We start from the raw sequence: 17465 nt of genomic DNA on the forward strand, positions 1-17465 counted from the left end.
ACAATCTTTGAAAAGTTCCAAAGCAAACCAAAGACGAATCAAGACACTGCAATTGGCCTGGATGCAGAACGAGGCATTTAGTACCCTCCACTGTGTACAGCCGCTGGCTCCTGAGGCCCCATTTCTCCAGGAAGACCCCAGGCTTCCCGGAAAAGCAGCCGACTTGCCTGACGCGCAATCTCTTTGCTGAGCAAAAAGGGGCATCACGAATGGAAGGGGCCTTTGATTAAAATTTCTTTGGGGATTTGGAAAAGGAAAACCACGCGTCGAAACGACTGGAATGTTAATCTAGACTGAATCAAAAACACGGCACCTTTAGGGCTATCGGATCTCAGGCAAGGGTTTCATGATTTTTGCTTCTCGCTAAAACCAAAGGCTGCCGTTACCTGATGTAGGCCTTGCCCCCTGAAGAACGCTTTGGGCTCCGGCGTTTGGCTCACTCACACGCTAAATGTGAAGCCCTGGGGGAAGTGTGGCGGGCACGGCTGCCCCTGTCCTCCAGGAGCTTACAACCCAGAACAGGAGACAAGACACGTAAATCACACCACATGTCCAAGGAGCCTTGTGCTGTGGCAGTTCAGGAGTAGTGCCACTTCTGGCCGATTAATCCCACGGTCCCTAAGTAGGGGGTGACTCTGTCCCCGCAGGTGACATTCAGACACGCCTGAAGACACGGTTGTTGTCACGACCCGGGGGACAGGGGGCGGGTGCTACTGGCAGATGGAGGCCAGTGGAGACTCAGAGCCCTACGAGGTGCAAAGGCGACAGAGGCGAGAGGGAGAAATCTGGCTCGAGTCTGAACATCTTCCCACTCGGCTCACTAAGTCACGTCTCAAGGTTCCCAGGTAAGGGAGCCCCGGACACGGGTCCTGAGGGAAAAGTAAGATTTCCATCAGCAGAAATGACATTTCAGGGAGGAGGGCAGACAGAAGGCATGTGTGAGGCATGGCAAGTCCATTCCAGGGACCAAGGGACAAGGTGATGGAAAGGAAGCCTTTTCATTTCAAGGCCGGAAACAGCCTCGAACGCTGAGCTAAGCACCATGTGGTTACGCCAAAGGCCAGGGGCCAGTCCACCAGGTCGGCCAGTAGGCAGGGGATGTGCCCGTCGGCCCTCCCGACACAGCCCAGAAGGGCCGAGCAAGGTGGGTGGGAGGCAAGACCAGAGTGCCAGGGGAAGGAACCAGCCCTGTGCAAGGGCACGGAGGTGACCGCGGAGTGTGCTCCTGGGCGCTGGGGCAATATTGCTTCCGGAGCAGGGGAGCAGGGCTGGGCTGTCTGCCGCAAGGGGAACAAAGGACTGTGGTCGCCCCTGCAGCCAGAATGAGGACAGAAGCTGGGCTCGTGCGGACCCCCCAGCTGGGAGGAAGGTGGGGACACGGGGCCCGAAATGAGGCGGGGGCACCACGGCGCGGCCCCGCGGCCCTTCTAACCCCACCGCCTGCAGTTTCCCTTAACCCCCAACTGAGGAACAGTGTCTTTTCCCCACCAAGGCTCCCCGAAGGCCGCCGTCCAGCCGACAGATGGGACGCCCGGCTGCGAAGTAAGACTGCAAGGGACTGGGTCACACGGGGCTTCCAGAAATACTTTCTATGCACTCCTGTTTGGCATTTGAGGAGTTGCCGGTATAACCACACAACCGATGAGCTCCTGAAGTATGTCCCCTTCGTGCTCTAACCTCAGCGCAGCGGCCAATGGCCACGGACAATTCCAAATCGCTGTAGCCCCTTCTCTGGTCTCAACTTCTCCCGGGAGGGTATGTTACCACACGTACGTGCTCGGCCAAGTATAAACGCCTCAGATGCTTGCTATTTGGGGCCCACGCATATCTGCCGAGTGGACAGAGACCCCAGAGAGCAACTCACACCAAGACGTCCCCACGAAGGTGGATTCTTCTAGAATATGGAGAATTTTAAAAATCAGAAGCACATCCTTCAAGCTATTTTCCGCGAGTCTGGGATTCCAAGTATATTTTTTTCTCCAGGCAGGCTACATCTGTCTGTCTGTATTCTGAGGACAGGAGAGGTGGGAGAGTGCTGTCCGGTGTTTTCTTTGGGTTCTCACTGGCTGGGGTGGAGCAAGAACACATATCTGTGGGCTGGTAATTTGGGGGTGGGGGCCTCGGCTTCCAAGGCCTTACCCCGCCGATCACCTTTCAGACAGAAACGCATCCTGGACACAGCACTGTTTCTACAAGATAAACAGTTGCCTTTCAAAAGTTTAAGTGTAATCAGGTGTCGCTGCAACCTTAGGAATGGACTTTGTAGCACGCGTATGGTTTCAGCAGTGTTCCACGGAGCCGGGCGCACGGGAGCAGGGCCTTCTGTCGGTGGGGACCGGCCCTTTTCCTTTCTCTCCTCGGGCTGCCCACGTCTCGCCCGCCTGTCTCTACTGGGCCTCGCTCTTCCTGGGGCTCGGCCCCTGCCTTGCGTCTCCTTGGCCTTCAGGGTCCTTTCCCAGCCTCCCTTTCCACCTAAGAATCCCTTCAAACTCTCCTCCGCCCAGCATTATAGCCACAGTAGCCAGAGGGTGGCGACGGCCCAAGTGTCCACTGACGGCTGAGTGGGCAGGCACGAACTGGCCCACCCACACGCTGGAGTCTCAGGCAGCCGTAGAAGGAAGACCATGCTGACACCTGCCACTGTGTGGATGCACCCGGAGGACGCCGTGCTTAGTGCAATAAGCCAGACACAAAAGGACACGTTTGTTACACGATCCCACTTCCACAAAACATCTAGGACGGGTAAACTCATAGGGACGGAAAGTAGATTAAAGATTACCAAGGGCTTGGGAGGGTAGAAAGGGAACTAAAAGGGGAGCCTGGTGGCTCTGTCGGGTCAGCTTCTGACTCTCGGTTTTGGCTCAGGTCATGATCTTGTGGTTCATGAGTTTGAGCCCCACACTGGGCTCTGAACTGACAGTGTGGAGCCTGCGTGGGATTCTCTGTGTCTCCCTCTTCCTCTGCCCCTCCCACATCCCTCTCTCTCTCTCTCTCTCTCTCTCTCAAAACAGACGGATAAACTTGAAAGAAAGAAAGAAAGAAAGAAAGAAAGAAAGAAAGAAAGAAAGAAAGAAAGAAAGAAAGAAAGAACTGAAAGTTTCTGCTGCCAGGAATAGAGCTTCCATTTGGGGTGACAAAAAAGTTTTGGCAACAGTGGGGATGGCTGCACACCACGTGAATGCACTTAGTACCGCTGAATTGCACACTTAACGGGTACGATGGTGAATTTTATGCGATCCATGTACTTTGCCACAATTGAAAAAACCACTTTCCTCTGCTGACTCTTCATTGGCTCCTGCTTCTTGGATGTTGACGGCTCTGGCCTTCTGTTCTCACTCTGCACCCTCTCCTTGGATGGTCCCATGCGTTTTTGTGACTGAAGTGACCATTTGTGCGCCGACAGCTCCTACATGCTAATCCCTGGCCTGGACCACCCCCATCGGCTCCACACCCTGCGATCGGCTGCCCACTGCAAAGCCGTCCCCAGCAGGATGTCCCAAAGACACCTCAAGCTGGCCGCGCCCACGACGGGACTCATTACTTCCCCTGCCCAGCACCAGCTTCTCCCGTGGCCCCTGACTCACTGAAGTGACACGTTCTACCAGAACCCCCCAACGTCAGACAGCTGAGAATCGCCCTCCCCGCGCCTCGGCCCAGCGAGTCCGGAAGTCCCCGAGCCTCTGAGAACCTGGCCGCTCAGCCTTTCCCAGAGCCCCCTGGCCGGTGCTGTCGGGCAGGCCCCTGTCGCCTTACGCACGGACCGTGGCAACAACCTCCTCTCCCCTGCCTGCCTCCAGACTCGAAGCCTTCCGACGCACCCTCCAAAATCACACGTGACCACAAAGCTGCTTCCCCACAAGCGGCTCTCAGCCCAGCGCCAGAGACAAGACCCACGTGTCCAGCCAGGGCTCGGCACGCTTTTCCTCTAAAGGCCCAGGTGGTAAATATTTGAGGTGTTGCTGGTCACATTCTGCTTCTTTCGCAAAAACTGGACTCTGCCGTTGCCTCGCAGAAGCAGCTAGAGACAGTACGTAGATGAGCGGAGCTGCGTTCCAATAAAACCTCACTCACAAAAACAGGCTGCAGGCTGGAATGGGCCTGAGGGCTGTCGTTTGCCGACACCTGCTCCTCTCTCCAATGTCATCTCCCTTGTACCCTGTACTCGGCTGGTCAGGGCCGCTCGCAGGTTCCTGGAAACACAGCCACGCCAGGACTGTCCCCACCCAAATGCCTGCCCCACAGAGATGTCACCGGCATCAACCACATGGCTGCCTTTCTCTGCCTTGCCCAGGCCCAGCTGTGTCCTCCAGCCACAGGCCCTTTGCACCTGACCCCCCACATCCACCCCATGCCTGGAAAGGCTCTTTCCTCTGAACTCCACAGGGCTGCTCCCCGTCAGCATTTCAGTCTCAGCTCAACTGTCACCTCCTGAAGAGCTCCCCGGGACCCAGTGGCCCAGTTCTTACACACACACACACACACACACACACACACACACACAGGCTCAAAATAACCGTGGAGATCTTAGTAGAAATAGGCTTACTGCATATAGCACGTCTGGGCTTCATTACAGAGTGCATGACAAAGAATCATTGTCTCAGGCCTTCCGTGTAAGTATGACAACCTATTTTTAATTGGCTGTATGATTTTTTCTTTCTTTCCTTCTTTCTTTCTCTTTCTTTCTTTCTTTCTTTCTTTCTTTCTTTCTTTCTTTCTTTCTCTCTCTCTCTCTCTCTCTCTCTCTCTTCCTTCCTTCCTTCCTTCCTTCCTTCCTTCCTTCCTTCCTTTCTTTCTCTCTCTCTCTCTCTCTCTCTTCCTTCCTAAAGCAGACTACGGCAGGTGTGGTCTGACTCACAGCGTCTGATACCCACTTGCTGTATGCACCACTTACAGGTTTGGGAGGTCAACTGTATTTCCCAGGAAGCCACAGAACTCCAGAACGTTTAAAATGAGAATTGGGAGCTGCCAGGGCATACCAACGGCGTTTTCAGGCACACGAGCCCTGTGTATCATAAGGCAGGAATGCGTTTCGGGAAAAGAGAAGGAAACACAGCAAGGAGCCAGGCCAGGCTGTCTGCTCCTGAGGGCCTAACTCGAGTCCTGGCACGAAGGGCGGGCCGCTTCTCACCTCCGAGCGGCTGATTTCCGGACTTCGGCCAGGACGGCGCCCAAGGGCCAGCGGTAACAGAGAAGGGAAACCGGCTTTTAAACGTCCGTGTGCAGAGCTGGCCACTTGCCAGAGCTCACCCGAAACGATGACGTGTGGGCACGAAGCGGAGACGGGCCCACGCCACAACCAAAATGGAAGAGCTCCAGTCGCTTTAGTTGCTTGTGTTTTTGCCGCGTACTTAACGCTTGCGGGATGATGTATTGGTACCAGCCCGCCTCTCCACTCACTGGAGGGCCTTCCTCGCCCGCAGACAGACAGCGTAGGCTCATCCACTCCATCGGGCGAAACCCACGTCCCGAAGGCCTCCTCGCGCTTGTACTGGTCGGAAAACCCAACCAAGAACGTGATCCCAGGCCCTGCTGCCCGTTCGCTCCCTAATCGTAATAATAACCATTGTGATAAGAATAGTTCACAGCTAGTCTCTGGGCAGCACCTGCTCTGGGCCAGGCCCTGTGCTAAATAGCGGTAATCTTTCTAACATGGTGACCGTAGCACCATCGTCATCTGTTTCACGGATGCCACACCCCGCCTGGAGCCCCCGAGCTAAGCGGCGCAGACACCACACGCAAGCCCTTCTCTGCTGGGTCCCGGCCCGGGTCTACGGTTTCCCCTTGATTCTTCCCTCTGCCCCCCACGCGTCCCACCCAAGCTGCTGCAAGACAGACACGGGCGGCGACATAGGGCAAGTTGAGCAGCAACTCTCAGTTTCCACATGGGCTTCCCCTGTAGGTATGCAGGAAACAATTCATTTAACAAACGTGCTTGAGTGCCTACTCGGTGCCAGAATTGCGCTCAGCTCGGAGGAAAGAGAAGTGAATTAAACACACAGCTTCCTCCCCTTAAGGAGCTGACCTTCTGACGAAATGGTGGTAAGAAAATAAATGCGCATTATGTCTGGCACGTGAGCGATAAATGCTAAGGAACGAGAAAGGCAAGGGGGCTAAGAGTGTGTCACTTTGGAGGGGTGGTCTGGGAGGGTGACGTCTGAGAGAAGGCCTGGAGGAGGTGGGAGAGCACCCCCCCCCCCCAATTACACGCGGGAAGAGCTTCCCAGACAGAAGGCTCGAGGGGCTTCCAAGAGGCCTGCAGGGGTGAAGAGGCCTGAGGAACAGGATCACTGTCAGCGATGAGGCCAAGGAGTCCCGGGTTGGAGAGGCCCAGGGTGGGAGGAGGCCGGCCTCGGCTCCTAGTGAGATGGGAGCCGTGGGAGGATCTGGAGTTGAGGGATACGCAACAGGAGGGAACATGCCCCCGCCAGGTTAGCGGGCTGGAATCATCTGGGCAAGAGGTGCGGGTGGCCCGGGGCGGGGGCTGGCGGCGGGGGTGGTGAGGCGTGCTCAGATTCTAGGTCCCCACTGACAGTGGAGCCGGAGCATTTGCTGATGGCTTACGAGAAAAAGAACACGGGGCGACTCCAAATCAACCAGGAGAAGCCAGCGGAAGAAGCCAGCGGGCGTGGAGCCTGGAGGAGACGGTGGGGCCTTTCGGGAGCTCCGTTTGGCCACCTTGTGTTTAAGCTGCCTGTCAGAATCCACCTGATGTGTGCGGCGAGTAGCTGGGCAGACTTCTCTGCTCGGAAGGCCTGAGGGTCCGGTGCCCCCACTCATCACCTTAGGCAGACCATGCTTCCCAGGCGCAGATCCCTGGTTCTTCTTCCCAGCCTCCTTCACCTACTCCTTGTCCCCCACACACTTGATTCTGGGTCTTCCTCTCCTAAAGTCTTCCCTCTTCTCCCCCCCCCCCCCCCCGTAAGAATTCCTTTGTGGCTCCTGTGGCTTCCAAGAAGCACGTAGGTGGTTCTCAGCTTTCTCTCTAATTTTCAGTGCGTATTCACTCACTCCCTCATTCGGCAAATTAAGTGTGCCAGGCACTCGTCTAGAGAACATGACCTGTGGCAGAGCTGCTCACCATTTAAATTCTAGAAAGGGAGTGGAAACGTCTTTTTAAATATGTAAGTCCACAATCCTTTATAACAGTGCTGATAGCCAAAAAGCTCTGAAATCTGGAAGCTTTTTGGTAAATTTGGCAGACTCTAACCCGAACTGGCTTGAGGTTGCTTATGGTCCTTATCTACCCATTTGGTTGGAATACTCAAACAACATGGATGTGTTTGCTGCCTGCATATCGGGCCAGGGGTTTCGGACACTGGATCAGGACTTGTACTTTCCTGTCCCCAAGTTCAGTGAGGGTCCCAACTAGCCAGAAGATCTCTCTGTGAACTTCCCTTGCCTTTCAAATAGTCCACATTTTACAAGTAAGTAGGTGTCTGGGGTGGGGCGGTGGGTGGGGGAGGTACATTATTTAAATAAGTGGTCAACTTGCAATTAATTACAAAGGGCCAAATATATTGTAAGATATGGTTCCTACAGGCCCTGGAATTTTACGAGCAAAACAATCGCGAGTGATTATTTAAAAAAATCCCACCAGTACCTTCAAAATTTTGACTCAGTTACAATATTAAAGTTCAATTAATTAAATATTGCCTTAATATGAACTTAATTTTAACTCGAGTCTGAAACTACAATTTAGCTCCAAGGAATGAGATCCAGATAAACAATTTCCCAGGATCTGTATCTCTGGAGAATGGCTCCCTCCCGGCAGCACTTGGGTGATAAGTAAGCATGGCTAAAAGATGGATATTGAGGCAATGCGTGCCCTTCACCCAGAATGCAAATATCAGCTGAGTTTCAAAGGACTTGTTCTGTTGCCGGGTGTAATTCATAACTCTGTCGCCCTGTTCCCAGATGCCCCTTTGGAGCTTCTCCGCAGCTTATCTGGCACAAGAGAGGAATGTACCTAAGGGGCTAAATAATTTAGTTTCGCTTTTACTGCGGAGGTCAACGGTTTCTGAGCTCATTCCCAGCCGAAATCAGCCGGAATATCACAGGACCACAGGAGCAGTTACGTTTGTCCATCGTGTTCTAGAAGTCTTTTTTTTTAAAAGCTACCAAATCCCCTCTGATACTTCACCAAGCCTGTCCGGGTCCAAAGTGATCAGTGATTAAGGAAATCAGATTCCTGGTGGAGTGGCAGGGGTGCTGGGCCAGGCTGAGATGTGGGGGGAGGGGGGGAGGAGAGGGGAAGGCGCTTACCATACACTCTCCTCCTCACTTCTCTGGCAAGAGCAGGTGAGGAACCAACTCTAAGGTTATTTTTAAACTTGAGGGAGAGAAAGAACAGGTAGCCAAATGATAAGAACATGTTGACAATATGTGCAAGGAAAAAAAAAAAGTTTTCGTTGTTGCTGTTCTGCGTCATTATTACCATTACCGTAATGAATGATTTAGTTGGAATCTCAGTGGAAACCGAGAGTCTTGTATAAGGTTTGATATTTTGGATTGGCGGAGGCAAGGCCGGGAGGGGAAACCGCTGGGGGCGGGGGGGGGGGGTGCTCTGCACTGACAGTTCGCGGCGCCCAGCAAGACGGTAGTTGTGCAGTTGTGCGTGCGTGCGTGCGTGCTCTGTGCGTTGGGGGGCCGCGTAAGGAAAGCATCCAGAAGCGGACCTGGACGCCCTCCCTCATTCCTGCGGGGCAAGCGGGAGGTTAAAATTAGGACGATGAACCACCCCCGCCTCCGCCGGAATGGCAGGGGAACTTCGGCCTCAGGGGCCCCTGAAATAGCCACTGGGATCGGGAAACCCAACTTTGCCGGTGCAGCAGCCGAGAACAGCCAGCGGGGACTGAGCGGGAGGGAGAGCCGTGGCTCGTCCCAGGGGGCCGGGAGAGGACTAGAGCGTTTGGGTGTGTGTGTGTGTGTGCGCGCGCGCGTGCAAGTGCGCGTTTGGGAGGGGGTGTTCAGGGGTGGGGTTTAAATTCACAAACGCACTCGCACAATCTCAAGAGAAAGTGTCACTGAGCAGTTTGGGCCACGAGTTGGGCTCTTTAAACAAAATCATAAATTGATACATTAAAAAAAACAACAACAAACTTTTGGTGAAACTCTTCTCTCGCTTGGAGATCAGTCCAAATGGGGGAGCTGCGGGTGTGCGAAGGGGCTTCCCGAGGGGCGTGGAAGCACTGGCGGACCCCCCCCCCCCGCCCAAACTCAGGAATGGGGGTTCAAAGGGAGAGAGGGGAGGAGTGTCCGAGGAGCCTTAGCCGCGAGGATCTTTGCTCAAGACCTCAGGAGGTGAGAAACAGGTCCCCGGGAAGTCCGATTATCGGCGAGTTTGGGGCGAAAACGTGAGGGGGGGGGGGGTGTTTCCCCCAAGACGAGCGCATCGACTTCTGGCTAAAGGGTGAGAAGGATTCCAGGGGAGCCCTCAAACTCGCTAACGAGCAGCCAGTCCCCCGGACACCCCACACCCAGGAAATTGGGGCAAAGGTGAAAACGAATCTTCCAGGCCCCCTTCCCGATTCAGGAGTCTGGGGCGAGGAGTGAGAGAGGGGCCCCCGGAACGCCAATTTCGGATATTTGGGGACTAAAAGAGAAGAGGGGTCCCCAGGAGCCCCCAATTCAGAAAGTTTAAGGTAAGGGCTTGAGATGGTTTCAAGAAGTTGAGAGAAAGTGAGAGAGGGGTGCCCGGGCGCCCTCAATTTAAGGATCTGGGGAATAAAAGTAACAGGAGGTTCCCAGAAGCCCCAGTTCTGGGAATTTGAAGGTAAAAGTTTGAGGGGCCTCGGGCGCACCCAATTCGTGGCCTTCGAGGGTAACAGTTGAGAGTGGGGTCTCGGGGGCCCGCGACTCGGGAAGTTTTTTGAACAGCGAAGCGATGGGCTCCCACTTGCCCCCGAGTTTGGCTAAAAGAAGGGGGGGGTTCCCGGGCGCCCCCAAACTCGGCCGCGCCTGGGGAACTGGGCTAAGGAGGCGGGTCCCGCGGGCGCGCCGTCCCGGACGTTTGGGGTGAGCGGCTGGGGGCCGCACCGCCCGCCTGCCGCCCCCCCCCCAAGCCGGACCCCCGCCGCCCCCCGCACTCCCCCGGCCCGGCCGGGCCTGGGGCGGTCGCATCGGTCACCTGGAGTTCGGGCCGGGAGTTCGGGCAGCAGCTCCCGCGGCGGCAGCAGCGGCTGCTGCGTGTTGGTCCCCGTTGGTAAGTAACAGTCTCCACGGCTACAGTCTCTATGGCGGCGGCGGTGGCGGCGGCAGCCGCTCCTCCTCCCGCTCTCGCCGCCCGCCCGCCAGCCTCGCGCGCCTGCCCGCCTGCCCGCCCGCCGCGATGGGGCGGGGCGTTGTTACCGGCAACGGTTACCAGGCTCCACGCCCCACCCCTCAACGGCCCGCCCACGCCCGCCTCCAAAGGGCACGAGGGGGGGCGGGGCGTAAGGTCCTCCGGCACCCCATTGGCTGTCCACGGTGCCTGTCAGGAGGGGCGTTCCCTGGAGAGGATGAGGGCGAGTCTCGACCAATTGCCGCGGAGGGGGGCGGGGCTTGGCAGGAGGCGCGCACGGCTCGGAGGGTTGGCGAGCGGGAAGCGCGCGTGGCCCCCCGGTGGGTGGCGCTGCTCCGGGAAGGCTAAGTTTCGGTGACTCTAATGGGGCCTTAGTTTCTTCCACAAATGATTACCGGACATGCGAACACAGTCTGAGTCTGGGATCAGCAAACTCCGACCTGCGGCCCAAATCCTACCCGCCGCCTGTTTTTCATGGACCACAAGCCGAGAGTTTTAGAATATTTTTTAAGTGGTTTAAAACAGTCAAAAGAAGAATTTTGTGTTATCTATATGAAACTCTTGTATTACTGAATCCAGTATTTCAATATCTTTAAGAGTTGGCAAACTGTGGTCTTTGGGCCAAATTATGTCTCTGTGTTTGTAAATAAAGTTTTATTGGAACACAGCCAGGCCCATCCTTTAAGAAACTGTGGAAGGCTGTTTTCACACTACATGGACAAGAGTTGCATAGTGAAAAGTTTATTCGTTGCACAAAAATGGAATAGCATAAGCAGAGCCTAGAATATTTACCACCCAGCCATTCACAAGAAAATGTTTGCCAACCCTCTTCCCCTCTCACCACCCCCCCTCATCCCTAGATCATAAATCCAACTACACATTGGACAAACAATCCAGCCTCTCCTAGAGCTTTTAGTCTAATGGGGGAACGCTGACAATAAACTGATAAATAAGTAAACATATATAGTTATTCGGGGGAAGGGGCTGGAACACCAAGAGAGAAAACTTGTTTGGGGAAGACACAAGCAGGGCAGTTTAAAGGAAGATTAGACCTCAGCCCCGATCATTCATCCATTCATCCATTCACTCAACAAATAATCATATTAGTGAGCGCTGATTAAATTGTTCTTAGGTGCCAGAAACTGATCTAAACATTTTTTGTATGCTGACTCGGTTGAATCTCACATTCATTTCCCAAGAAATGCGATATGCATTTACCCCCATATTACAGATCAGGGAACTGAGGTCTGGAAAGTATGAGTGAATTTGCCCAATGCCAAACAGCTTGTAAGGCTTCAAATCCCAGCAGTCTGGTACCGAAGTCCATGCATTTGACCACTAGATGGGTGGTTTTCAAATGTTTTTGACCACAGAATCACAGCAGGAAATACATTTGACTCAAAGGCCCAGTCCACACAAACACATCATAACTAAAACAAAATTTTCAAAGCATGATACTTGAGGCAATGCTTGATCTTTTCTATTCTTTTCATTTTAATGAAAATGCTTGATGGTGACCTGCTGAATTGATTTGGCCACTGTCTAGTGGGTTGCTTCCTGCAAATAACCTGTATGATGGAGCCTTAAGCTTAGGACTGCAGGAATCAGTTCCTTTCCTTCAATTATTAATTTAGTCAAAATATGTATTGTTTGTCTACTATTTGCCAGACACCATTCTAGGTGCTAGGGACACAATTCCCAGGCTTACAGGAAAAGGGATATGACAGTAACTTGGGGGTGAGTGGGTGGGGCTTATTTTGGATAGAGTAGCCAGGGATGGCCTCTCAAGAGTGACCAACCATCCTGGATGGTTTGAGATTATGGGGTTTCCCGGGATGTGAGATTTTCAGTGCTCAATAGAGGAAGTTCCTGGACCCAACAGGAAGAGCTGGTCACCCTAGGTCTCTCTGAGAGGGTGACATTCGGGCCAATGTTGGAATAATGAGGAAGAGGGAAAGGAAATTATCAAGAATTCAAAATCCCTGGTGTGGAAACTCGTTTTAAATAAACAACAGATCACTGGGTATGGTTGGAGCTGAAGGAATGGGGAGGGCATAAGTGGGTGGGGGGTGGTGAGTCAGGGGTTGGAGGGAGTCATTTCACTTAAGGTCTGCCAGGCCATAGGAAGGGCTCCTCATCAGATTGGGAAGCCATGGGAGGGCTTTAAGCAGGAGGGAGATGGAACCAGATTTGTGACCTGTGATTTTAAAAGCTCACCACATGGGGGCCAGATTGAAGGACACAAGACAGAGCAAGAGATCTCAGGAGACTGTTACAGTTCTCCTGGACTGTACATTTTTGGAGAACATTCTGATGGACTGGATGTGAGGAGCTGAGTGATAAAGTTTTAGGGCGTGATGGGAGGTGTCTTGTAAGCCATGTTGTACAGCCCATTCCGATGTAACTTGTGTTTTGAAAATTCAAGTCTGTCCCAACTTGATGCCGTATTTACAGTAATGTGTATGTTTTTCTTAACCATTTGACACATGTAAGACTCAGCTATCTCAAAGAAGAAATGAGGAGAAATTAGAAAGTACTTTGGAATCAGAAATATTAGGAATTAGAAAATTAGAAACTAGAGTAGTTAGAAAATACTTCGAGATGAATGAAAATGACACAACATACCAAAACTTGTGGATTCAGCTAAAGTACAGGACTATTTATAGCTATAGTCACTTATGTTAAAAAAGAGAGAAAATCTTCCACCTTAAGATGGCAAATACAAGGAAACTAAACCCAAAGCTGGCGGAAGGAAGGAGATAATAAAGATTAGAGTAGGAATGAATGGAACAGAGATGAGAAAATCAGAGAATTAAGAAGATCACAAGTTAGTCCTTTGGAGAGATCAGCAAAGCTGACAAATCTTGAACTCGACAGATTGGGATAAAAAAAAAGAGATGACTCAAATTACTCACATCAGGAGTCAAAGAGGGGACGTTACAACAAACTTTATGTAAACAGAAAACATGGTAAGGCAATACTGTGAATGACTGTATGCCAGCGAATTAGATATCCCAGATGCAATGGGCAAATTCCTAGAAAGTGACTCAAGAAGAAATAGAAAATCTGAGTGGACCTATGACAAATAGAGAAATCGCATGAGTAATCAAAAAACCTCCCACAAAGAAAAGCCTAGGACCAGATGGTGTCTCTGGTGAATTCTACCAACTATTTAAAGAAAAATTAGGGGCGGCTCAGTTGGTTGGGCATCTGGCTCTTGGTTTCGGCTCAGGTGACCTTTTGTGACCTCAAGGTTCGTGAGTTCGAGCCCCACATTGGTCTCCATGCTGACGGTGCGGAGGCTGCTTGGGATTCTCTCTCTCCCCCGCTCTCTGCCCCTCCCCTGCTCGAGCGCATGCACTCTCTCTCTCAAATAAATGAATAAACTTTAAAAAAAATAAAGAAAGATTAATGTCAATCCTTCCCAGACTATTATTAAAGTCAGAAGAGTAAAGAATACTCTGTGAGGCCATTCTAACATTCTTTGAGAACTAATCAATGAGTTCAGCAAGGTTGCAGAATACAAGGTCAATATACAAAACTCAATTGTTTTTCTATACACTAGCAATGAACAGTCTGAAAATGAAATTTCTTGGGGAGCCTGGGTGGCTCACTCGGTTAAGCCTCTGACTTTGGCTCAGGTCATGATCTCACAGTCTGTGAGTTCAAGCCCCACGTCAGGCTCTCTGCTGACAGCTCAGAGCCTGGAGCCTGCTTCGGATTCTGTGTCTCCCTCTCTCTCTGCCCCTCTCCCACTCATGCTCTGTCTCTCTCTGTCTCTCAAAAAGTGAATAAACATTTAAGAAAATGAAAATTAAATTTCTTTTTTTTTAACGTTTATTATTTTTGAGAGACAGTGCAAGTGGGGGAGGGGCAGAGACATAGGAATGAGGGGCGTCTGGGTGGCTCAGTCGGTTAAGCGTCCGACTTCGGCTCAGGCCATGATCTCACGGTTCATGGGTTCGAGCCCCACATTGGGCTCTGCGCTGACAGCTCGGAGCCTGGAGCCTGCTTCGGATTCTGTGTCTCCCTCTCTCTCTGCCCCTTCCCCTGCTCTCTCTCTCTCTTTCTCTGTCAAAAAATAAACATTAAAAGAAAACCAAATAAAAAAATAAAAAATAACAATCTTCCTGCTGAAAGCCTTGAAATGTCTTCGGACATGAAATCCATGAATGTGAGGTCCCAGCACACATCCCGGGTCCTCTCTTTCCTGACATCACTCCAGCCCTGGCTGCTCCCTCTACAGCACGGGGGGTGGGGGGCAGAGGGGAGGCCTTCCCCCAGGCGGTAAGACTCCCCAGGGCCCTGGTGCGGAACTGGACGCAGCCAGCCAGGCACGTGGTGGGAGCTGGTGTGTGTGATGCCCCCCTGGGCACCCTCCCCGGCATGGCTAAGTCCCCTGCTCCGTGTCCCTGCAGAGCTGGCGCAGTCATGAATGGGGGAGAGGAGGCTACGAGCATCTGACGGGTCGAAGGTGGGGACGCCACTCCACACCCGGCACACATGGGACGGTCCTGGTCCGGAGAATGATCCGGCACCAATGTCAAGTGCTGAGGCTCAGGAGCCCTGCTCTAGAATCGAACCCGGAGCACAGCTGTTCCTTTACTAAATCGCTGTTGAATAAACGGGTGGTAGGACAGCACATGTGCAGGAATCTCGCCCAAATCTTTCTTTTTAAAGAGTTTTTAAAACTTGAGATAAAATATACATGAAATTTACCAGTTTAGCCGTTTTTCATGTACAGTCCAGTGGCATCCGGGACACTCACACTGTCGTGCAGCCACCCCCACCATCTGTCTCCAGAACTTTCCATCTCCCCAACCTGAGACTCTGTCCCCATGAAACACGGACTCCCCACCCCCGCCCCCACCATCTACTCTCTGTCTTTGTGGACGCCACTCCCCCTGTGCGTGGGGCCACACAGGTTGTGTCCTTCTGTGTCTGGCTTCCCTCTCTGAGTGTAATGTCTTCAGGGTCCGTCTGTGATGCAGCAGGTGTCAGGATGGCCTGAGGCGGAATCATATTCCAGTGTGTGGACAGACCACGTTGCGTTCATCCTTCGTCCACGGATGGACACACAGGTGGCCCCACTTCTTGGCTACTGTGAACAAAGCTGCCGAGGAAGCGGGTGTCGCAAACATCTCCAGAGACCCTGCTTTCCATTCTTTCGTTGCTCGAATCTCTTAAGGTGAGATGGGCGGAGACTGTGAAGCGGTTCTCCCACGAGCGGAATGTCAGAGGAAGAGAATGCAATTCTGTGCTGATAGGAAGGGTTTGAACCCTCTGACTCCAACCCAGGAAACACACACAGGAGTTGCTCCCAGATCCACCCGTGGCTTTCCCACGGATCGTGCAATCGCCCGATCCCCTGCCCAAGTGGTGGTTACGGATCGCGTCCGGGCAGGGGGCACGTGTGAACTTCCTGCAGGCAACTTCAGCTCAGGACTGAACCTTCTGTTCCGTCACTCCTTGCTTCCCAGGATCCCTATGCAGGCCCAAGTGATCCCTTACCAAAGGAGCACCAGGCCCCTGCTCTCACCGGGCATCGGGGACAGCCATGGAGGAGAGGGATTGGCCTCTGCTCCTCAATGGACCAAGGAGAGGCTGACATTTCCCCTCGTGCCCTCCGCTTACAGTCGGTTCCCGAGAGAAAGTGTTGCCTGCTTAGAGAAGCCACTCGGACCACACCCTGCTCTCCCGAGGACCACGCAGGGCACGGTTTAAAGGGAAAATGGCAGAACCAGAGTCTGCAGCATGGGAAGCCACAGGACCAGAAAAGCCGGTGGCGGTGGAGGGAATGGGATGCATTCCTGCTTGCTTTGTCCTCTCAACGAAAGGTCCAGGGCCAATGACATCAAGGAGGCGTCATTCACAGGCTGTGGCCAACACATCCTGGCTTCCCTGGGACTTTCCCGCTGTTTAAACGGAAAACCTCAACCCAGTTCTCCTATGACCCAGCAACCCTACTAGGTAAATGCCCAAAGGGACGGGAAACATTCGTCCACACCAAAACTGGTCCACGAGTGTCTGTGGCAGATTACGCACAAGGGCCAAAACGTGGCAAGGACCCAGATGGCCACCGGCGGCTGAACGGATGAAGCAAACGGGGTGTAGTTACACAGTGGACTAGGATGCAGCCAGAACGAGAGAAGCGGTGACACGCGGAGACGAACCCGGGACACACGACGCTCAGTGAGAGAAACCAGACACAAGAGGCCGCGAGAGGTGGGATCCCGTGCCCGCGAGACATCGGATTAGCGGCTGGCAGGGACCCGGAGAGGGGGAATTGAGGGCCTGTGTAACGGGGTCAGATGTTGGGGGTTTCCTTCCGGGGGTAGCGAAAATGTTCTGGAATTAAGCGATGGGAATGAGCACGTGACACTTCAAATATGCTAAAACCACCAGCTTGCACACTAATGCGATGGCGTTTATGTTATGTGGATTGTATCTGAGCAATGATTTTTTAAATGTTTTTTTTTAATTTTTTTTTTAATGTTTATTTATTTTTGAGACTGAGAGAGACAGAGCATGAACAGGGGAGGGTCAGAGAGAGGGAGACACAGAATCTGAAACAGGCTCCAGGCTCTGAGCTGTCAGCACAGAGCCCGACGCGGGGCTCGAACCCATGAACCACGAGATCATGACCTGAGCCGAAGTCGGACGCCCAACCGACTGAGCCACCCAGGCGCCCCTGGTTTTTTTTTTAAAAACCTGAAAGGTCCAGGTCCCCGGGAACACTCCAGGTGCCGTAACTCAGGGATAGGGTTGCAAACAGATTGATATTGACGCGAGTCCCTGCTCCCCTTTGCTGAGCCCTGGCCTTGGTGACTGCCACCAGAGGCTCCTTGGAGAAAGCTCACGGAGCTAATAAACCACAGAGCCGGTGGGGGGGGGGGGGGTACGCATGTGCTCGGCCTCTGCTCAGGACGTCTCGTGGCTCTTCTGCAGCCTGCTTGCTTATGGACAGAACATTCCTGGAAGAGAGTGAGCATCCTCAGGGAACATACACACGAGGAGAAAGGCTGAGCTTTTCTCCATAGAGCTTTTCGTACTGTTGAGGCCGTCTGCATGTCTGTGTGTCTGTATTTCCAAGCACAAACATTACTATTCCAATCAGATTTGGGTTTTTTTGGCGGGGGGGAGGGGGGAGGGTGTAAAAAAAAAAAAAAACCCGAAAGCAGAATAA

At 52.9% G+C, this 17465-nt stretch overlaps 1 protein-coding gene across 4 annotated transcripts in view; it reads right to left on the minus strand.

Moving 5' to 3' along the window:
• The window catches only part of RFX2 (regulatory factor X2), a 90422-nt gene extending 80103 nt beyond the window's left edge, over positions 1–10319 (minus strand). For all 4 annotated transcript variants that reach the window (XM_053898357.1, XM_053898356.1, XM_053898355.1 and 1 more), the window contains exon 1: positions 10127–10319. The gene's annotated coding sequence lies outside the window, so the exon portion shown is untranslated. The remainder of the gene's footprint in view (positions 1–10126) is intronic.
• Between the last annotated feature and the right edge of the window lie 7146 nt (positions 10320–17465).

Source organism: Panthera pardus, unplaced genomic scaffold, assembly GCF_024362965.1.
Source record: "Panthera pardus isolate Hobbes unplaced genomic scaffold, ASM2436296v1 HiC_scaffold_8, whole genome shotgun sequence".
Lineage (NCBI taxonomy): Eukaryota > Metazoa > Chordata > Mammalia > Carnivora > Felidae > Panthera > Panthera pardus.